Source organism: Pseudonaja textilis, chromosome 3 (assembly GCF_049901715.1).
Source record: "Pseudonaja textilis isolate UNSWEBS1 chromosome 3, rPseTex1.2, whole genome shotgun sequence".
Classification (NCBI taxonomy): Eukaryota; Metazoa; Chordata; class Lepidosauria; order Squamata; family Elapidae; genus Pseudonaja; species Pseudonaja textilis.
In genome coordinates this window covers 149,026,988-149,050,988 of record NC_141992.1, presented here as the reverse complement: position 1 = coordinate 149,050,988, position 24,001 = coordinate 149,026,988, and the positions used below count along the sequence as shown (strand labels likewise).

Below are 24,001 nucleotides of genomic sequence, written 5' to 3'. Positions count from 1 at the left end.
GGGGAGCCTCCATTGTGACGTCTGCTTATTCCTCAGCCAGCCTGGATTTCCAAAAGGAAGAAAGAAAAAAGGATAGCAAACAGCCACAAGGAGAGAACACAGGACTTTCCAAGAGAGTGAGAAACTTCTTTTCTTTCCTCTTGACAAGTTTTTGAAAATCCAGGCTGGCTTCCCTCCTCCTCCTCCCCCTCCTTCTCCTCTTGTGTGCACTCTCCCAACCGCACAACAGCCAGCTCCATGGCTGCTTGTTGCTCTTGCAGTGCCTGTGCAGCACACTTAAACTTATATTGCACTTCACTCTGTCCCCCCCTCCTCCTCCTTGAGTCCATTATAACTCAGAGCATCGGTTGCAAGCTGGACCAGCCAATGTCTCAGGATAGAGAAAAGTCACGGGTCTTCCCCGGTGGCTGAAGTGCACAAAGCACAAACAAGAAAAAGAGGCAAGTAGAGGGGCACTTCACTCCCGTCTTGGAATACAGAACAAGTCTCCATATGCTGCCATCACCCTTCTCTTTTCAGGGCAGGCGAGGAGTGAGTGGGAGGGGAGGGCGAGGGGCGGGGCCAGCCAGTAGTGGGATCATTTAACAGGGAGCTGCAGGAGAGGGTCCAAAGAGCCACATGCGGCTCCAGAGCCACATGTTGCCGACCCCTGGCCCAGGGTATAAATTACAGGCATTTCCCTGCTCTTCCTCAGTTCCAGTTTTAAGTCAATAAATGTTGTTGTAGCTATGATGGTCTCTTTCTTGCCTACAGATGCCTACTATACAATACAAAGAGTCCCTTGAGTTCAACAAAGAGATAAATCAGAAATACTTCAGTTGACAGTTTTATTTGGGGAATATTTGCTCTATTCCATTACAAATAGTCTTTAATTAATGAAGTAAAGAAGTTGATAGGAATCAGCTCTATTTCAAGCCTTAAGTGCAAAGAATGTTGCCAGTGAATTGTCTGCAAGAGTTAAAAATCTTGGTTTCTCCAAACATTTCTTTACTTCTTAGAGAGTTAAGCAGCTGCTGATCATATCTGTAATAATATAACACAGCAAACAGAGCGATAATGGAAATATTAAAACCATTTTAAAGTACTTTCAATAAAGAATGTCAGAGAAACAAGAATTTAGCATTATACTACCATCACGAAATGTTTCCTGAAGTTACATTTATAGTTTGTGACAAAAAATAGTTTATGTTTGAACGAGGTCTCCTACATTTCTTTATAATGTATGCTTTATTCATATTTGGCATTGCTAGATATCTGAGTACAAATATAGTGAATATAAGAAATATAAGTCCTCATTATATTCACACGCACAGAATTATTTAAGGATGCATTATAGAAAGGATAATTAACATAAATACAGAATTTAATATTTTGGAAATGGATTCACACAAGTCATAATGCATATATTCTTTCCTTTAAATTATTTGTGTGTACAATGAGGGAGTACAGAGACATTCCGTCTCTTCCTTTGCTAGTGTGCTTTCCTCCCTTGCTATTCTCCTTTTCTCCCTCAGGGTCAGAAAACCAATAGTACGATAGGCAGAGATGGTATTCAGCAGGTTCTGACCAGTTCTGGAATACCGGTAGTTGAAATTTTGAGTAGTTCAGAGAACCGGTAAATACCACCTCTGACTGGCCCCACCTCCATCTATTCTCTGCCTCCTGAGTTCCAGCTGATTGGCTGGGTCTTCTTTTGTTGCGCTGCACAGGAGAAAGGAGCTGGAAAGCAGGTTAGTGGGGTGGGGAGAGAATAGGGATTGTTAAATCTGGGAGGACGGTTCAAGAATGGAGGCAAGACTCAGATAGCAACAACAGCTCTTTATTTGTGACTTCAGATCTGAGCAACTAACTCCAGCTGCAGCAGCCCCTTATATAGGGCTGGCTGCGGCTAGGCAGCCAATGAAGGCGATTTGAGTTTGCCGCTCTTGGCAGGGCCAATCGCGGCAGCCCGTTTACTGGCCAATCGCATCAGTCTATGGCGACCAATCACAATCGGTTATCAGCGGGCCAATCAGATTTGCAGGCTACGAGCCTGCTAGTCCGGAACACCCCTCTCCTCTCGGTTCCGTTTAAGGGGTGGAGTAATATAGTCTCGCAGGTAGGCAGGTCTTCGCACCTGTCTGCCTGACTTATGCGATTCCACTTGTCCCCGTTCAAACCCGGGTTCAGATGGACTGCTTGCTGGATCAAACAGGAACGGTGAACCGGTGCCATGGTTAGGGCTCTCCTCTGGTGCCCCCAGGGTGATAGAGTCCTCAGCCTCGCTGTTACTGTTCTGGCTCCTGGGGCTCGCCGAACCTGCCTGGTTGCTGCTTCTTGGCGAAGCGTTTGACTGTCCAGTCTCAGCTGCAGCTGGTGAGTGTTGCCAACCATGGTGCGGTGATCTCGGTGTTAGCTCGGAATAAACAGGTGTTGGTTCTAATTCTGAGTTCACTGCTTCCCCTCCCCACCTAGTGTCAAAGTTAGGGTCAGGGTTGGAAGATGTGGTTAGTCTGGAGTGCAGTTGGTCAATATGGCATTTCCATGGTCTGCCATCAGTGGTGAGTAGACGGTAGGAGCGGAGACCCGTAACTTGAGTTACTTGGGCAGGAATCCAAAGGGGATCCCCAGAAATTTTTTTTGCGAAAACAAGGTCTCCTACCTTGAAAACACGGTGCTTGCTGCTGGAACCCAGGGGCTTTTCCGGGGTGTAGGCAGGGTGCAAATGATCTAGAGGCGATCTGAGTTTCCTGGCCATCAGGAGTTCAGCTGGGCTCTTGTTGGTCGTGCTGTTAGGTGTGATGTGTTGTAGGAGCAGCATTCTAGTGACTTTGCCGTGGATGTTGCCTTGATCCATTTTCTGCAGGGTTTTCTTTGTAAACTGAAACATTCGTTCAGCCTGGCCATTCGCCGCAGGATGAGCCGGCGATGTGAGTGCGTGTCGGATGCCCCATTCCGCTAGATACTGTTCAAAGGCTAAGGCAGTAAATTGGGGCCCATTGTCAGAGACCAGGACATCTGGTAACCCGTGTGTGGCGAAGAGTCTGTTCAGTTTTTTAATGACCGCCTCAGTAGTGGTTGCTTTCATTTTATTGACCTCAAGCCAGTTTGAGTAGGCATCTACAGTTATTAAGAAGGTGTGGCCTCTCGTAGGTCCCGCAAGGTCAATCTGAATGCGAGACCAAGGACCCCTGGGTGTTTCCCATTCTGCTGGTGGGGCTTTAGGTGGAGCTGAGTGGTTTTCCTGGCATTTGTTACAAGAGGCAACCCAGGTTTCGATTTGTTTGTCCATACCTGGCCACCAGGCGTAACTTCTTGTCAGCGCTTTCATATGCACGATGCCCGGGTGTCCCTCGTGTAGCATTTGCAAGACCCTTTTTTGTAACTTAGTTGGTACAACAACTCGGTCTCCCACAAAACGCACCCCTTTTGCGAAAAAAGTTCCGGTTGTCTGTTTTTAAACAGCTTAAACATTTCCTTAGTGTCGTAATCTGGCCATCCCCTCTCCACCCAGCCAAGAACTCGTGCCAAACAAGAGTCTCTTTTGGTTTCAAAGGCAATGTCTTGGGCCGTTAGTGGAGGCGATGGCATTGTCTCTATTTGCAGTACCGGGAGTGTGGGAGCTGGGTCTTCCTGTGGCTTGGGTAGCGGTGAGCGGCTCAAGGCATCTGAGTGGGGAATAGATTTCCCCGGGCGATACTTAAATTGATAGTCGTAGGCAGCGAGAAATTCTGACCATCGCGTCATTCTGGGGGAGAGAATGTGTGGAGAAGGTTTGTCGCCCGCCAGGATCCCAAGTAGTGGCTTATGATCCGTTATAATAGAAAATGGTCTCCCATAAACATATTCATGAAATCGTTTTATTGCAGAGACAATAGCAAGGGCTTCCTTATCTAATTGGCTATAGTTTCTTTCTGTTTTTTATAGAGTTCGTGAAAAAAATGCAATTGGTGCTTCTGAGCCATTTGGTAGGACGTGGCTCAGGATGGCCCCTACCCCAAATGGCGAGGCATCACACGTGACAGTCAAAGGTAGCATCTCGTTATACTGAATTAGTACTGCCTTTGAGGTAAGGAGGTCTTTTACTTGCTGGAAGGCGTGTTCCTCCCGACGTCCCCAAATCCAGGATGCCCTTTTATCGAGTAGTCTATGAAGGGGCTCAGCAACAGTCGCCTTCTGGGGTAGGAAGATGTTGTAAAAGTTAATAAGTCCCAGGAAGGCTTGGAGGTCGGTTTTGTTTTTGGGTCTTGGGGCGTTTTTGATAGCTGCCAATTTTTTTTCTGTGGGGTGGATTCCTTGCTTGTCAAGGAGGTAGCCAAGAAACTCCACCCTTTCTGTGCAAAGCTGGCACTTTTCCTTCTTAACCTTGAGGTCCGCGTCTTTGAACCTCTGTAGGACTGTTCTGAGACGTTTTTCTAATTGGTTTTTTGTGGGTGCTGCTATTAATACATCATCAAAATAGGGCACGACCCCTTTTATCCCTTGTAATAGTCTCTCCATCAGGCTTTGAAAGATGCCTGGGGCTACGCTTACACCAAACTGGAGCCTGTTGCATTTGAATGCACCACGATGTGTGACTATAGTTTGGGCTTCTGCAGTCTCGGGATCAACTGGCAGCTGTTGATACGCTTGGGCCAGATCTAATTTTGCAAATATTTTGCCACCCCCAAGTGAATGCAGGAGATGTTGAACAACTGGTACTGGGTAGGCGCTCTGCTGTAGCGCGTGATTGAGGGTGGCCTTGTAGTCACCGCAGATTCTTATGGACCCGTCAGGCTTTATGGGGGTGACAATTGGTGTCTCCCATCGGGCGTGGTCAATAGGTTCTAACATGCCTTGCCCAATTAATTTGTCCAGTTGCTCATCAATTTTGGATTTGAGAGCAAAGGGAACTCGGCGTGGCTTTAGGCGAATGGGTGCAATGTCGGGGCGAAGATTAAATGAAATAGGGGACCCCTTGTACTTGCCTAGGCTTTCGTTGAACACTTCTCGGAAGTCGTGGACGAGAGCCGCCTCCCAGTCATTGTCTTCAGTATGATGGATGCCAGCCATTCCGATTCCTAATGGCGCGAACCACTGAAGACCCAATAGACTTGGCCGGTCTCGGTCTACGATGGTGAGTGGTAGAATTGCCTTATGTCCCTTGAACGAGACCTGCACATGGTGGGTACCTGCGACTGGAATCCGGTTGCCTTGATAGTCTTTCAGTATGAGTCTCTGACTGCTGAGGTCTTGGCGTCGGATGTTGGGGATTAGCTGCTTGAGTGTTCTCCAGGATACCATGGATAGTGATGACCCAGAGTCGACTTCCATGTTGCACGGTTTGTTTTCAATCGTGACCTCTACTCGGATCTTTTTAGCGTCAAGTGATGAGGCGTGGCCGATGGTGATGGTTTGATGAGCCTCCTCTCGTCTGGGGGTGTCATTAAACCTTCGGGGTCTGCTGTACCAGTTCCACTGGTTGCTAGGGCGGTCCCTCTGCGTGGTGGCGTTGCCATCATTTCTCTTTGGGCTGCTCCCTCTCCGTCTGGGGCTGGAATTTCTCTTATTTCTGCATACCTTCGCGATGTGTCCCCGTTTCTCGCAAAAACGGCATATGGCGTCTAAGAATCTGCATTCGGATCAGGGATGGTTTCCCCTGCATCCGGCGCATTGGTAGTTGGATTTGCGACCCCGCTGGTCCCGTTGCTCACGTTCTGACCGGAGCCTGTGGACTTCTTTTTCCTCGCTGTCTGAGGATGACTTGACGTCTTCATGATGGGTGGTCGATGTGTACTTGTCTGAAAGTTTCCCAGCATCGTTGGTGGGTTGGCGGTTGGTCCCGCTGCCGATTTACGAGTGGCTTTGGCTGCTGTGGCATCTGCTATGGCATCTGCAAGTGAGACGTCTCCCTTGGCCATGATCTTGCTCTGGACGGTTGGGTCTCTGAGGCCAAGGACGATGTGATCTCTCATGGCTTCTTCGAGGTTGGCGAAGCCACACAAACCACCCAGGTTCCTCAGGTCTGCCACAAAATCCCCAACGCTCTCACCTTCACGTTGGTCCCTCTGGTAGAACTCATGTCTGCGAATGAGAGTTGGCATGGCTGGGGCGTAATGGTTGCGCAGGATGGGAGCAAGGGTGTCCCAATCCATGGTTTTAACTTCAGCTGGCTTGGCTATGGCTTTAGCCATCTTAAAAATGGCTGGTCCACAATGGGTTAGAAAAACGGCTCGTTTCTTGCTGGGCGTGGCATCTTTGAGGTTGTTGGACTCCAGGAACATTTGAAATCTGTCCATGTATGAGTCCCAGTCTTCGCTAGCTGGATCGAATGGTGCGGGTGGTATAGCGCTGCTGGCCATGTCACCGTCGTTGCGCTCTGTCAGCCACGTGCTCCTTCGGCTAGCTCAATTCAATAGCTTCTGTTGCCTCCGCATCCCATCCTCGTCGCCAGTGTTAAATCTGGGAGGACGGTTCAAGAACGGAGGCAAGACTCAGATAGCAACAACAGCTCTTTATTTGTGACTTCAGATCTGAGCAACTAACCCCAGCCGCAGCAGCCCCTTATATAGGGCTGGCTGCGGCTAGGCAGCCAATGAAGGCGATTTGAGTTTGCCGCTCTTGGCAGGGCCAATCGCGGCAGCCCATTTACTGGCCAATCGCATCAGTCTATGGCGACCAATCACGATCGGTTATCAGTGGGCCAATCAGATTTGTAGGCTACGAGCCTGCTAGTCCGGAACAGGGATTTTACAGTATCCTTCTCCTGCCATACCCACCAAGCCACTCCATCCCCATAGAACCGGTAGTAAAATGTTTTGAATCCCACCACTGACAATAGGCAACCACCACCATGTGCTCTGGATTGACTTATTTCAAATCATGGTTTGCTGACCAAGCTGCAAAACTGCACAGTGAGGACATGGAGGTGAATTCTGGAAATCAGATCCTTTATCGGTAATGTGGCCAAATCTTCCTCTGGCATGGAGTAGGAAGCTCCATGCCAGAGGACAAAAAAATTTGTTCTTCACAGTGCCTCATCTTTTTGAGAGATCATCTTATTTTTTAGTTACTTTTAGACATTTACATTTAAAATAATGTAAACTACATATTTAAATATAAAGAAATAAATTAATTTCAAGGGGCACCTTAAATGCTGTGTTCTGTTCTTTGTAATATGAACTGTTCATCGGGATTTTAAATTTTCAAAAATGAACTAAAGTTATTTGTTTTCAGATCATTGCCTTACAGTTCATTTGTACTGCATTTTAAAATCATTTGCTCATAGTACATCCAATTGTTAGTGTATTTTTTTAACTTCCAAGGAATATCCTGTCATATGTAGACATCACACTGACTTTATTTATTAATTTGATATATATAGCTATTCAAAAAGTAAGGATATTTGAAAGCTAAATGACAATTCATTTTTATAATTAAACAAATAGTTAAATAAGGAGCCAGTCTTTATTTAACTATTTATATAAAATGGTTTAGTTTTTAAGGCACCAGGCTAGAAAGCAGGAGACCATGAGTTCAAGTTCTGCCTGAAATCAGAGGTGGTATTCAGCAGGTTCTGACCAGTTCTGGAGAACCGGTAGCAAACTGGCAAACTCCACCTCTGACTAGCCCGCCCCCATCTATTCTCTGCCTCCCGAGTCCCAGCTGGGTCTTCTTTTGTTGCCCTGCACAGGAGAACAGAGATGGAAAGCACGCTAGTGGGGTGAGGAGGAATGGGATTTTGCAGTATGCTTCCCCTGCCATGCCCATCAAGCCACACCCACAGAACCGGTAGTAAAAAAATTTTGAATCCCACCACTGCTGAAAGCCAGTTAGTGACTTTGTGCCAGTCACTGTCTCTCAGCCCAATTCACCTCACAGGGTGGTTGTTGTGAGGAAAATAGGAGGAGGAAGGTGTGTTGAATATGTTCACCACCTTGAGTTATTTGTAAAAACAGCTGAGGTAGGATACAAACAAACAAATTATGTAGCAGGTCAAAATGGGTGTGGGGGAGGGAAGATAAAACACACCTTCTGTATCCGTATTAAAAAAAACTAACAACAATTAATGAATTCAGTGATGTCTATTCCCACTGCTGCTTCATTGCTCTTTCCATCCTAGCTCATTACTGCAGACAATATATTCACTGAACATCACACCGTGGAGTCTGGGGTATTGTTCCTTTAACCTCATGAAAATCATATCCTCAAGTAATACGACAACATGCTACTGTTGCTCCACTCACTTTCTTCTAGGTGGTTTCTTTTGATGAGAAAAAGAATCTAAAAAATAATTTCAGTAAAAAATGAAGTCCCTGCGGATTTTACTTTGCTAGTTGTTGCCAACTATAGGAGGCAGTGCTCATCCCCGTTTCAAGGCCTTTGAGCCAGTGCTGTCTGAAGACATTTCTGTGGCCATGTGGCCAACATGATGTCATGGAATGCTGTTATCTTCCAATCAAAGAGGTACCTATTTATCTACAATGAATACAATTTCAGTAAAACCAAGAGTAAAATTGCAGATTGTACAACAGCAAATAGTAGTGTGGGAAATGGACTTATCCCCAAATCTTTCATAGAAATAATAATCATTGATACACAAACACAAGGAAATGTTAGAGTAGAAAGAACCTATTCCCCGATGGGATTTTGTACATTAAATCACTATTTGCAAGGATGCTCAGAAATAGACTTTAGTCCATATAAGTCTCATATCTATCTGTGTGATAATACAATGGAGCAACACAACTATCTTAGAGTGAATGAGTAACTACAGAAGTAATCCAACATATTGTACATACAAACTACCACTGCAAACTTAATATACAATGCATGGGGTGTGAAAAGCATCTGATTGGCGATTTTAGTGGAAAACAGATTTGTTAAGCAACTGTTTCTCACATCTCTAAACTGCACCACCTATTTTTCTTTGAAAGTCTATTGACATAAAAAGATAAAAGTAATAGATACATCTTTATTCCTAGGAGAAGGTCAGCTGGACATCTACGACACACAGCTCTCTTGCACCTGAACAAAAATAATAGACTAATTCCATGGAAAGGAATTGCTACACCAACTAGACCCAGATCCTACAAAATGTCATATAAGCAGCCTTTTGCTCCAATTTCACATACAGAAAGATAATTGACCAGTTAGAAGAATTGAAAATAGAAAAATTCCATATGGAGTTGCTATGGGTCAGACACGACTTTGTAACTAACAACAACAAAAGAAAACGTGAAAAAAGGGAACACATAATAGCATTTCTTTCTAAGTATATAAAAAAATAGAAACAAAGGTACATAACAAACAAAAGAGTTTGGAAAAAGAAATGTGAAATACATTTCTAGTTATAAACATATAGACGTACCTATGTGCCATGCCAGGCCATATATTAAGCCTTCTTTGGAAAGTATTCTTTCCTCCAACTTTTACTTCTATGGATTATTTCTTCTTTGTTTTCCATGCAAAAGAAATAACAGGTCAGGTTAATATGATGGCAAAGCATGGGAGAGAGTTTGCTTTTAAAGCAATGAATAAAGCCATTGCGCAAGAAGCAGACAAAAATACACCAGGGGTGGGTGTGGGGGAAACCAGCACTGATGTTATTGTAGCCTTGAGGGACATCACTGAAATAAATCTGTTTTGTGTCAGAGGGAATAAAAAAATGTTATAGAATTTTTTTTCTTTCTCAACATTGTGATAAATAATAGGAGAAAATCCATTCAATTTTTGTATATATATCTGGAATTAAAAAAATAGAAAAGGTGAGAACCTAACATTCCATGGCAGTCTTCAAAATAGACAAAAGTTGGATAAGTAAAATGAAAAAAAAAATACTTAGCAGCAATAGCTGTTTCTTGTAAGGAAGCAATTTCAGCATTTGGATTTTGTCTCCAAATCTTTTATAGTTTTTATAAAGGTATGGACAAACTGGGATTGTTGGGCTGTCCCTCTGTCCCACAGTAGCATGCTCTCCCAAATTGCTGGATCATGCCATATGATTTGCAATAATCATATTCAGCAACATTAATTTCTCTTGTCTGGGGCTTGATCACCAAGATCATTCATGTTGGAAGACATATTAGATCTAGACTTTGTCTTGGAGCCTTTGACCTTTGTTACACTTTGGATACTATGGAATTGATTGGTAGCACCAATTTCCATAGGAAGATGAACCTACTTAATTATTCTGCTCCAGGGACTTACAGTAGTAGATGCTATTGGTTTCCATATGACATGTAGGGATTTTCCTGAGGCCACTCTATCTAAGATTGTAGTCATGTTTTGGAATACAGAGGCAGCAGTGGCCTTGGGCAGAATTGTAACTACGTGGCCTGTCCCTATTAATCAATCCAGTGGTGGGATTCAATTTTTTATAGTTCATATTTATATTTTCAGGTCTTTATAATACTTTAGGAGAGAAAAATGAAAATGGGACCCATTTTATCTAAAATTATGATTAGCTGCCATTCCTGCCATATCTAAATGTATCTGCAAAACAGATGAGCCCAGAGCTTAATCATCTTTGATTACTTGTAATTAAGATTCCAATTAGCAAACTTCTTTATACTGCCAGTACTCATTTCATAAGTCATTTGTCAATACTGACAAGTGAATTGTGCACTAGTCTTTAATTTGGAAGGGGACACCTGTGTCTTCAGAATCCCATTTAACTTTCAGGACCCCTTAATCTTTAATGTGAAGGATCTTTTAAATGATTTAAACTGGATTTAATTAATTGAAATTGTAATCTAAATTCAAATAGATTCTTTTTTCATATATAAATAAAACTATTATTTAATTTCCTTAGTACACACCTACTCTTTATACATCTACAAGTATAGGAATGGAGTAAGGTATACATTCTGTTGAACTACAGCTTCTAACACCTCCACCATTAGTTATGCTTGAAGGAAAGAGTTGAATTACACTTTGGTAACAACTAGAGGGCTACAGATTGTCAATTCTACAGTCAAAGTTTACAGTGACAGGTATGTACCAGAGCATTTTATGACTTTAGATGAATAGAGTGATTATATGTAATAGTTTTACTGTTCTTACAAGGAAATTTACATTTTATAATTCTATAATGAAAGTTCATGGTTTTTTTTGCTTCCAAATAAGTTCAGTTGACATTGTCACCAGATAACAACAGTTGGAAAGAATTTTCTAAAGCGCCTGTAGGCCAGACAAGGAATAATGGATGAAAACTGAACAAGGAGAGATTTAACCTGGAAATAAGGAGAAACTTTCTGACAGTGAGAACAATCAACTAATGGAACAGTTTGCCCTCGGAAGTTGTGGGTGCATCATCACTTAGGAACTTTCAAGAAGAGATTGGACTATCATTTGTCAGAAATGGTGTAGGGTCTCCTGCTTGGGCAGCGGTTGGACTACATTACATACAAGGTCCCTTCCAACTCTGATTATCTGTTATTATATGAGGCAGAAAAAGATGAATTTCAAAATAATCTGATTTAAAACGATTTTAAATATTCTTAGAAATTTAATCATTACAGCCAATGTTTAAATTGTCTTGATTTTTAGTGAAGACTATTCCCAAGCACCTTTTGCAATTAACATGGCCATTTAAAAGCTGAGTTTTAAAAGCAGGTTGGAAGGGAAATTTTAAGAGGCAGCACTAGTACAACTGGTAATCAAGTGTAAACCAGTTACACCATCAAGTGTAAACCAGCGGAAATTTTGATTAGTTTGGAGAACCAACAAATGCCACCTCTGCCTGGCCCCACCTTCATCTATTCTCTGCCTCTTGAGTCCCAGCTGATCGGCTGGGTCTTCTTTTGTTGTCCTGCACAGGAGAACGGAGCTGGAAAGCAGGTTAGTGAGGTAGGGAGGAATGGGATTTTGCAGTAACCTTCCCCCAGGAGTGGGGAGGAAATGAACTATATCACTGCTGATCATCATTAATTGTCAGAAGGTTATTTTGCTTTTAATGCTTGGAAAATTATACACTTGATATTTGATAGAAGACATAATCTATGAGTCATACTGGATGTGGGATTCCTAATTATCTAGAATGTTCTTAAATAACACTTCTCAAGTGATTTCTGGAATAAAATGCCACATGGTATTTTGGGGCCTATATTTATATTAATTACTCCTGTTGTGCAATTATGATACTGGTAGCCCTCATTGCTAAAATGTCTGGTATATGAGTATGCCTGAAATTAGAGAAGAATTGTATATTCTGTGGTATCACAGTGCCTACACTTATATTAATCCCTGAGATACCAAATTAATCAACTACATTTTAGAACTAGCATGTGGTAGAAACAGCCTATATAGTCAGTGTGGTCTAGCATGTGAATCCAGAAAAGTTGGTTAACTAATTAGGTAAGTTATAGTTAGATGTGTGAAGTTAGCATAGACATTATGCATTTCATTTATAGTTATAATCAATCTTTCTGTCTGAAGGTCAAGAGAATACGGTTGCTCCTCAAAACAAATTTCGTGGTAGGTTACGGCTAGGAGACAACACACTTACAACAATAGCAATTGTTGAGACCAATTTTCAATCTCTAGCTATAAAATCTATCAGAGAGTCTGGATGTGCATGATAAAACTGTTGAACACAGGCTGGACTTCAAGAAAAACAAATAATTCAGTGATATATTCCATTCTCACTGGGAACGCTAATAATAAAGCTATAACTTAAATATTGTGGAGGCATAATATAAACACAAGAGTCATGGTGAAGACCTTGGTGTGTGGAAAAAATGAAGGCAATTGTACAATCACTGATTACATAACCATGAACTTAAAATAATTCTAAGAAGCAGTTACATCTGAACAAAATTGTCAGTCAGGATATGGAGAATTGGAAATGACTGAGCAACAGATTAATAACAGGTGCTGGGAAGAGATGGATCAAGGAGGAAAGGTTTAGAAACTCTATTGTATGAATAGAAGTTGACCATTGAAATATTGGTACCAATAGTTAGGAAATTAGCAAAGAAATAAGAGTAAAAAATGAAGTATACTGTGTTGAGCATACTTAAAGCCAGGTAATTTTTGGGAATACAGGATACTGTTGCACTGAGAAATTATTTTTTTTAAAAAATGAAAACCTTTGCTACTGACCAAACCATTGTATTGTTTTCTAGATGTTATCTACTGTGGAAAATGATAGTTCATACTTAAATGTACAGACCATTCTGATCTGAATATTAAATTTTAGGTGTTACATGAGATTGTACTCAAAAGGCTAATTTCAGAAAGAAAATCATATAAAAGAGCTGATAAGAAACTCCACCAGTCTTCTGAAAATGTAGTATCTTATAGTAATATTTTGCCATGAATGATTAACTTTAAGAAGACCCTAATCTATAAAAAATATTTCTTGTTTGTCTTTAAACAATTTTTTGTGCAAAAGATTTTGTAGATTCTGAAAGTTTCTCTCTCTATGAAGGCTTTGTTTTTTTAAAATTATGTGCTTTGTTTCCCACTATTGCATAAAATCATCAAAATAATTCAATATGTGCAAGATTATTCAGAAAATAGAACAACATTGACAAAATCATCACGTCAATTGCAAAAGACAGTTTTACTTGCATCCTGCAGTGATAATTCAACACATCATACAGCATCTATCTATCCTAGCTCCTTGGAGAAAAAACTCGATAGTTGGATAAAAATGACAAATCCAAACATCTTGGTGGCTATGTGACCACCACCAACAAATGGTAATAAAACTCCCCCTTCTGGATACTCCCTTGTTGTGGTAGAGGGGCTTTAATGCTCTGATAAGATCGAGAGCTATGCTGGAAATAAATGTATTCCTATCAGATGGCTCGTCCATTCCAGACAAGTCTTAGTGAAGAGTCAGACTAAGCATATCTATCAACCCATTTAATATGGTGAGGGAAAAAAGAATCTGTTTTGGACCAGTTGTCACCTGTAACAACAAGGATCATATCAGATGTTAGAGTTCCTGTAGCCTCTGTCAACAAGTGGGCAATGAGACTCAGGCTGGGCAAACTGGTCCTAGCCCTTTAGGATTATTGAAAAAACAATAACCACAGACAAGACAAAAGTATACAATATTTGAAAATCATACCACTATGGCTTGCTTTTATAAACTGGAATAGAATAGAATAAAGAATAGAATAATAACTTTATTGTCACTTTGAATGTACACTAATCAACATACATTAATATGAAATTTCATTGCATACAGCTCTCAAAGGTCACCACCTCCAAAATACAGTATGTAAACATGAATAAATAAATAAATAAATTAATTAACAAATACAAAATTATGTATATACCCACATATAATATATGACACAGTCTAGTTCAAATGTATAGTTCGGAATAGTTCGGAATATAGTACAATCTAGTTCAGAACCAACGAAGCAGGGAGGCTTAAAGTTAATGTTTGAAATTGGAAAAGAATTTATCTAGATTCAAATATAACTGAACAATGATTAGCCGATCAAAGGAAATTGTTGGTTTTTTTTATTGCCAGAAATAAAATATTCAGGGATGCAGAACTGAGATTGAAAAAAATGTAAAAAAAGGAAGACCTAAGCATAATAATAGAACAGTAGAAGATACTCAGATAACAACAATTGAAAATATAAAGGAAAGAGATGATAAGAAATGCAGAAATGAGAAGAAGTAATAACAAGAGACAGGTCATCATTGAAACAACCAATGAATTGACTGTCTGACAAGAAGAATTAAAAGAGAAAATTATAGCATATACAGAATTACCAATGGAAAGACAGACTGCCAGCACTGAAAGTAGTGCCTGAGAAAGACCAGGCACCTATAATGAAAGATGTAAATAAGGCTCTTGCAAGAATTAAAATACCATCTATCAAACAGACCAATCAGCTTGACTACAGTATAGTAATGGTGGTAACAGAAGAACTGGTATCAAAATTAGGGAACAAAAGAAAAAAAGAAAGAAAGCCAAAACTCATTCAATCACAAAGTGGAAGATCAGACTGGAGGCCAAAATAAAGAAATTAAGATCAGATTTAGAGGACATGAGAGACTAAAAATTGAAGAATGTAGGAATCAAGACAAGATTAATTAAAAAAAATATTGGCTTGGCACCAGAAAAATTGAAAATGCTTTGGAAATTATTAAGCAACAAATGACAGCAATAGCTGGGAAAATTAAATACTATGAGGCATGAGTCATCCAATTTAAGCAAAATCGGCTATTTCTAATAGACCGAAAGCAATTTAAAATTAATAGCTAGCAATAGAACAAACAATGTGGTGACATTTCAGTAATAACAGGTGGTTTTTTTTTGAGTGATCAGTAAAAAGAAAAAGGCTGTTCAGGATAGTGATGTAAGCATCAGGCTACAAATTGTGAACTGTTTGTCAGTATTTTTTTTCTTTCAAAAGTTAACCAAAATGATTTAGTTTTCAAATCATTCCCCACGGTCCACTTTTACTGTATTTTAAAATCATTTATTCATAGTTCATCCTTCACTTCTTTCAACATTTCAGTGTTTTCATTTTCAATATTTCAACAGGGTTGTTGTGGGGAAAATAGAAAGAGGAAGATATGTTGGATATATTTTGCCACCTTGAGTTATTTGTAAAAATAATAAAGGCGGGATACAAGCAAGCAAGCAAGCAAACAAACAAACAAGGAGATCATGAGTTCAAGTTCTGCCTTAGGCACAAAGCCATCTGACTCTAAGAATGTCTTTGTGGTGGTGCAAGAAGCTTCCTTGTTAACCTTGCTTACTTTTGTTTGTCTTATAGTTTTAGCACCTCTAGAATTTTATCAAGCAGGACACAATTCACAGGATCCAATTTGAATTAGTCATAGGGACCAAAAGCTTATTCTTCCAAGCTTTTGGGTTTGCATTGGAGCCCATCCCCAGGGAATGTCTCTATCTTCCCCAGAATGTGTGCATTCGGCTATTCTATGTGTTGTATTTATTTGATGGCCACCAACACCCTAATTAATAACTAAAAGCCATACACATCCAGGCACCATATAAATGCAATGCATAGAACAGCCTAGTGTACACATTCTGGAGAGAGAGAGAGAGAGAGAGAGAGGCAGAGAGGCAGAGGCAGAGAAATAGAGACACACACAGAGAGAGACAGAGAAACACACACACACAGAGAGAGAGAGAGACAGAGAGAGAGAGAGAGAGAGAGAGAGACAGACAGACAGACAGACAGACAGACAGATGTTCCCTCGTCAGGCTCCAGCGTGAGTCTGAAAGCTTGGAAGAATAAACCTTTGGTTCTAGTCAGTCCTGGACTGACTCAGATTAGATCCTGCAACATTATCCTGGGACATGTTTATTTGCCTTCATTCACAGGACACAATTCCTTGTAGGTAGTACTTAAAGAAGGGCCTGACTTCCGATTTTAGAGAGCAAGTTAGCTATTAAAAGTCAAGCATTGCCTATTCATAAAAACGTGATGCTGTACTTCACTATCTTCTTTCATCTTGGAATGTAATGGACATTTTCCACACTGGGTTTCTCTCTATCTTTTCAATACTTTTGCTTTATTCTTGACATTCTATCCACATTACTATTGTATTTCCGCAAGTACAAATTGTTCTCATTTCTATTGCAACTAGAGTTGATCCAGATTCTTAATGACTTGCATTGGAAAGATTGACTGAACTGACAGATGTACCAAAGTTGTAATTACCTTTTCAATGATAAATGAATCACTGTGTAGATATTACAGGGTAGACCCTTCTTCCTTAACATAATTGACATTAAGTAGCAGTTAATAGCTCTAGTTTGAGCTACTGTGTGCTCTTTGCTTGGAATTCAGCACTATTTGTTTTAAAGTGAGAGTCCCTTTAGCATGTATTGATCTATTTATGATACTTCTCATATAATTTCAATGGCAGTTCTGGTGTTGAGATAGGGGCATTTGAAGGACAAAAAGCTGGTCATCCTATTCCATAAATATTTGCACAATTGTTCGATATAAGTTGTTGATTATAAAAGTTCAAAGTAATTAGCACAGAATATCACTACAAGTAATTGTGCATATTCTGATCAAGTTATGTTCACATTGACAGATTGATGTACTTATGGTTACAAACAGGAGTTAATTTCTAAATGTATAACACTAATTGAAAGCGCTAAATGTCTTTTCATTTAAATTTCTATAGCACTAATTCAAAATTTCTCTTGTAAGGCAGGAGTAAATAAAGATTTACTTTGATGTACCAAATATCCACGAAAAATAAAAAAAAGTCAAATTGGAAATTATACTTTATTAATTTTAATACCTGAAGAAAATTGGGAAAGTGTTGTAATGACGAGGCAGTTGAGTTGTTTGATCATGAACAACTGAATCATGATGATCTTTATTGGAGTATAGTCTTGTATTTATATACATTTTTAGTTATCCTCCATCATTGGTTAACTTTGGTTACTGCTTAACTTTGGTTACTGTTTAGTACAGTAATCCATACAATTAATTATCTCTAGTTAAAGTCTAACGTATGTTTACTTCCCCTCTCTAATCCTCCTTTATCCATAGATTAGTGACTTTGTTTGCTTGAGTTGTATTTGCTTGGAAACATTCTTTATCTGAGGTTTGCCATCCGAGATTGGAACATTCCTGCAATTACAACTCTACAGGAAAGGAAAAAAAAAACACATTTTGTAAAGTGTTGCCACATTTTAACAAAAAATTTTCTGCACATAGTTGACCAATTCAACTGCGGCCTCCCCTAGGGTGTAAATACCAAGAGAAGCACACTGGGTCCATTCTCTGTTGTATTTTCTTTGTGAGGAAATTAAGTTGGATGGAGAAGCAGCAGTTGCAAAATAACCCTCCCTTCCTCCCGAAATATATTGCAATTCAATTATATTTCCAAGCTTACTCTCTCTGTCTCCCCACCCTCTCCTTCCCTACCCGCCTCTCTTCAATTCTGGTCCCGTTACTCTACTGTTATTTTTCCCACTAACTACTGAATAGCAGTGGTCTAATTAGTATACAATTGTTGATTGCCCATCACATCACTTTCTCTATTTTGTACTGAGGCTATGCTAATTGTTTAAAAGAGGTGATTCATGATGTACAGGAGCTTGGACAAAGTACCCTTCCTTGGATCATTATAGCTTTTACATCTTTTTTTCCCAAGCTCAGAAGCTTCACAAACAGCTTTAACTATCTGTACATGAATATGAAATGCTTCTCCCACCCTTCTTCCAGTGAAGCACATCACCTGTGTGCAGACATACGAAGGTGAAAGCAGTTTGAAGCAGCTTTACAAACAGCTGTGTAAGTCTGGGGAAAAATGGCAAAGCAGCTTTTTCAAAGGATTTTGCATGGTGCTATTCTGTTCAGAATGCTTTTAAATGGGAGTGTGTGGAAAGTCTTCTTGTGTAGAGCCCTATGGATTGAAGGCTTACTTTATTTTAAATTGTTGCAGGATTCTCCTTCCATGTACTGAATTATTCATGAAAAGGGGCTTTTTGTTGTTATTCTTATAACTTCAAACATTAAGCTAAGTTTTGGGTTGTTCTGTTTTGGCTTGTAATCTGTGAACCAAGTTTTACATTCCAAATGTAAAGATGACCATTCAGTAAATATACATAGCTTGGAGATCAGTTTATTGCACCCCTATCATTATTCATTTAATTCATTGTGAAAAAATTAGTTACTATCTGGGAATACCAGATTAAAATAATTCAATTATTATTAAATAGTATTAACAAGCATCACCACTCTTTCAAAAATCAGAAATTTTAAGGTCAGGGTTAAAGGGTTTAATACAGGGTTGTCAAACTTGCATTGTTACGGGGTCGTCACAGCATCATCACATGACAGATAACAGATAATCAGAGTTGGAAGGGACCTTATAGGTCATCTAGTCCAACCCCCCGCCCAAGCAGGAGACCCTACACCATTTCTGATAGATGGCAGCCCAATCTCTTTTTGAAAGTCTCAAGTGATGGCCCACTCCAGCCCTCGGCCGGTCCGGGCAGCCATTTTGGGCAGAGCTTTGTTATGATTCGGTCTGAGGAATTGAAGCTACGGAGAGAGTGGGTGGGGGTGATTTGGGGCCTGGTTCTGTAAGCACAGCCTTGCATGGAAAAAAGAGAGAGAGAGAGAGAGAGAGAAGAGGAGCTGGACTTTAAGGAGGGAGTTGAGTGGCTGCCAGCGTCGGGGGAAGAAACTGAGAGTACTTCGTGAATTCTACTCATTTTTATGGAAGAAGACCATTGCCCAAATGTGAACTCGATTAAAATACAGCCATTTTTTCCTCTATTTTTAAAGGCAGCAATTCAAATATGGTAAAAGGATATCTTGCCAGTTTGGCCTTTTGCTTTTAGCTTTAATTGAATGCATAACTAGAAACGGTAGGAAGACAGTAATAATTGAATCTTGTATCTTCAAGTTGCCTTTAGTTCCTTACCAAGGAAACTTAAGTGAAATTATTTGAAAAGCCTTTCAAAACAGTGTTTTTAAGAAAGCTAATTTTTTAGCAACCATTAAAAACGAATCCTGCATTTTAGCAAATAATAAGAACAAAGGGTTACTATACGAGAATTTTCAAGACTCCTCAGCATCCTTTCCCCGTCCCTTTGTTTCAAGTTTATTTGCTGCAGAAGATGAACAAAGTGGATTTGTGAAATTCACCATTAATTACCATGCTTTTCTGAATGCTGTACTAATTTGACAACTACTTTTGTAATGTACTAGCTGAATTACACAGCATTGTGACAACAGGGAACACTTTAATGAGGTGAATGTAGATGTAGTTTTCCAAAAACGCACACTGCATTTTAGGTTTTTTTTTTTCCTCATATGCGTTCAGAGAGCATTTAAGATGAGCAGCTAGAGGGTTAAGGGGTGCAGTCAGCACGAAGTGCGGCTCCTCATGCTTCCTTTGGGACTCACCATTGCCACATAGCTGGCATAGGTGCACCCTTGCGAAGGAAGGAATCTGGAAATCAAAGTATTCAAGTGAGAGTGGACTGCAAAGGCCAAACCGGCTCCTGGCCATGAGTTTGATGCCTCACTTCATTGAAGAGAGACCCTGGACCTAAATGGCGCAGCATGACTTTGTTTCTGCCTGGCTTAACTTCTCTACGCCACAATCTGCCAAGGCTCCTGGAGCTACTTTTGAAAAGCATGGAGAACATCTGGTTTGGTGTAAGCCGAAGATGGCGCAACTCTTCTGATGGTTCCTTTAATAATGGCCCCCTCAGAACTGTTGGACACTGTTGGCATCAGCCTTCCCTGCACCGCCATGATTCTGTGGATTCTGGTGTTTCTAAAGGAACTCATGTTGGGCTAGCTGGCAGTCAGCCAGGTTGGCATGGTTCTTCATGTGGCCATGATGGCATGAGTCAGAGAGGAGGAACAACTGGATTTCATCGCCATTGGAATGGCAATTTCCACTCCCGAAAGAATTCAGCTTTTCAGGAAAAGCCAACTGCTGAAGCTAGGGAGGAGAAAGAAGAAAAGGACAAATTACAGTTTGAGGAGGAAGATTTTCCATAATTGAATCCAGAAGCTGGAACACAGCACAGCCAGGGTAAACCAGCTGGAACTCCATCTGGTGTTTGGGAAAATCCTCCTAGTGCCAAGCAACCTACCAAGATGCTGGTCATCAAAAAGGTTTCAAAAGAGGATCCTGCTGCCGCCTTCTCAGCTGCATTCACATCACCAGGACCTCAGCTTTCAAATGGCAACAAGGCAACCCCCATTGTCCCAAGTGCCTACAAAAATCTGGTTCCTAAGCCTGCAGCATCCCCATCAAAGCCAAATCAATGGAAAGCTAACAGAAATGAACATAAACCAAGCTCACTAACTTCCAGCTGTGATTCAGCTTTTACCAGTCCTGTGTCTGTAACCAAACCAGCTGTGTTAACCAATGGCTCTGTTCTCACCTCTTCCAAAGAGAGTCCCTCCAGTACCACCCCTCCTGTTGAAATAAACTCCTCTCACTTGACAAAGCTGATGCGCCGCACCACAGATAAGAAGAGTGAGTTCTTAAAAGCTCTGAAGGATGACAAGAATGGAGAATTGCCAGAGCGCCATGAGAACAAACTGGAGGATGTGGATGGTGGCAGTACAGCAGAACCAAAGGAAAACTGGGAGGAGAACTGCCATCAGAATGGGCTTTCTTTGCCTTTGGAAGAGAATCTTTCTCATTCTTTAGAAGCAGAACACAGATTACTGAAAGCAATGGGATGGCAGGAATATCCTGAGAATGATGAGAATTGCCTTCCCCTCACAGAGGATGAGCTCAAAGAGCTCCAAATAAAGTCAGAGCAGCTAAGAAGAAATGGTTTTCGGAAGAGTGAATTTTTTCGAGGCCAAGGCAGCAGTCAACTATTCTCCCACTGGAGAAGCACTTTTAAGACAGAGTTTGAAGAGTCAGACACAGAAACAAGTAGCAGTGAAACTTCTGACGATGATGCCTGAAGTTGGGCACCAAAAATCCATTATATAAAACCAACTCAGCAAACTCAGTTTGTAGTTCAGCACATAAATGTTTGGGGTTCAAATGAAGCAGAGTTTTTTCTATCTCAAGCCTGTTCAGTTTTTTATTGTTGAAAACTTCATGCACAAGGGAAAGAATTATATCCCAAAGAAGAAAGCTATTGGCTTACTACTTTTTGATTTTGCCCTTCTGTGCTTCATAGAGAACAATCCATTCCACCTTCTGGAGCAAGGCATGGATTCAGTCTCACCAGGAGAAGGATGCAAAAGACTTAAGTTGGGCAACCACAAGCTTCTCATACTGCCGTCCACATTGCAAAATGTTGTGCGGCAATAATGTGCTAAAACAACCATTGTCAATGACAAAATGGCTACGGAAGTTCTAATTGTGTTAAATTAATGCTAATAACATGGAACTTTTTTTATTTTTTGGCAGCTCAGGGAGCTTCATCACTTAACCAGGAATGTTTGGTTTTTCTTTTGGGGGAGGGTACAGCTGTAAAGAGGAATTGTTTGTGTTCTTGCAACCTTGATATTCAGGGTGGATTGTTAAAATATAAAATTTTTGTGGGATTTCAAAGATTTAGATTATTTTGATAACATTATTTAAAGATTTTAAAAAGTGACTATCACATTGAGTTTGTATGAGGGGAAAACTACTGCATCAAAAGATAACTAACTTGAAATAAATATTTTGCATCAGTTTGCCAAAAAAAAAAAAAAAGAGAGAGAAAGTCTCAAGTGATGGCGCTCCCACAACTTCCGAGGGCAAGCTATTCCATTAGTTGATTGTTCTCACTGTCAGAAAGTTTCTCCTTATTTCCGGCTTAAATCTCTCCCTGTTCAGTTTTCATCCATTATTCCTTTTCTGCCCTTCGGGTGCTTTAGAAAATAGCTTGACCCCTTCCTCCCTCTGGCAGCCCCTCAAATATTGGAAGACTGCTATCATGTTTCCCCTGGTCCTTCTCTTTACTAGACTATCTGTTATGTCCTGAGAACTCTAGGAGTTCTCACTCAGGTCCACTCACTTTGAGTGGGCGTTCTTCCCCCTTTCCTCATTGGCTGGTTCTCCCCAGCAGCCAGCTATAAAAGCAGGCTGCGGGGTCCAACCAGTCGCTGATTGCTGCGAGCCAGTTCCAGGCGTGGCAAGCACGGTCAGCCCTTTATTGTTATAATAAAGTATTGTTGCACTCATGCTCTGGTTCAGCCTCTCATTGCTCAAACTTAACACTGGCGATGAAGGTGGGATGGCTACCAGAAGCACCATGCAACCGCTGAGTCACTAGCCGCCGATCCGCAGCCCAGAGAGAGCGATCGGCCGGCGATAAGAGAAACGCTGATCCGCAGCCAGAGAGAGCGGTCAGCCATCAAAAAGAGCAAACAAAAAGAGCAAACGCTGATCCGCTGACAGAGAAAGCGGCCAGCAAGCGATAAGAAGCGAACGCTGATCCGCAGCCAGAGAGAGCGGTCAGAATCGAGAGTTAGAAGCGTCTGTAGCCGCTTGTTAGCCCAGCTACAGGGAAAGTGAAGCGCTGCGAGCCGCAGCCGCTCAGTATCAGGCGCGAAATTCAAACGGTTGTCATTTGAATTTCAAACCTAAAAGGTACAGCACAGCGCTGTAGCCAGTCACTGACGCCCACTCAGGCGCGAATCCAAACGCCATCAACGGCTAACAGCCTAACGTGGTTAACCCAGAGAGAAAAGAGAGGATTGCAAACAGCCTCTCCTGAGCTGAAATCACTTGCCCACCACGGGCACTAAAACATTGTCTGCTGCCCCAGAGAGATTTTTTCCTCAGGTTGTTCAACCGGTCCCAGCACCATGAGTTCCAATCCAGTCTTCCCGGCGTTCAAGCCAGACGAGGAGAAGTGGGAATCGTATAAGAACCGCTTTAATCATTATATCGATGCTGTTGGCCTGGCGGATGCGGGGGAACATCGGAAAAAATCGTATTTCCTAATCTACTGCGGAGCCACCGTCTACGATACTGCCACAGTGCTCGTGGCTCCTCGTGAGTTGAAAAACGTTCCGTGGTCTGAGTTACTTGAAATTCTCACTAACCACTATTCCCCCAGGCCCTCACAGATTGCCAGGAGATTCACCTTCCGTATGAGGAAGCAATCGAGCAAGGAGACCATCAATCAATATATGGCCGCTCTCAGAACAGCAGCACTGCATTGTGGGTTTGGAACCTACCTGGAGGACATGCTCCTCGATCAATTAGTCTGCGGGGTCAAGGACCTCCACCTGCAAAGGCGCCTTCTCGCAAAAAGACCTCAACCTCGCACAAGCAGTCGAGGAGGCCTTGGCAGCTGAGCTGGCAACAAACTCAGCCACCGAAATCCAGGGCCCAAGTGCCAAGCTGACATCACTTCCAGTCCACTCCGAGGAGGTGGTAGCAGAGGAAACTATCAGTGATGAAAACGAAGTCCACCGCCTATCCAACGACAGACGGCCGCAGGTAGGAGCCAAACAAGAAAACATCGGTCCACCCAAGCACATCACCCTGTGCCTAGCCTGTGGGGATCTCATCAGAGGGCCACCTGCAAGTTTAAAGGAGCCACCTGCAATAACTGCCATAAAAGGGGACACATCGCGAGAGTCTGCCA

At 41.4% G+C, this 24,001-nt stretch overlaps 1 pseudogene; it reads left to right on the top strand.

The window, feature by feature from the left end:
* The first annotated feature begins 19,971 nt into the window (after positions 1-19,971).
* LOC113435541 (vasculin-like protein 1 pseudogene) lies at positions 19,972-21,863 on the top strand (annotated as a pseudogene).
* The last annotated feature ends 2,138 nt before the right edge of the window (positions 21,864-24,001 follow it).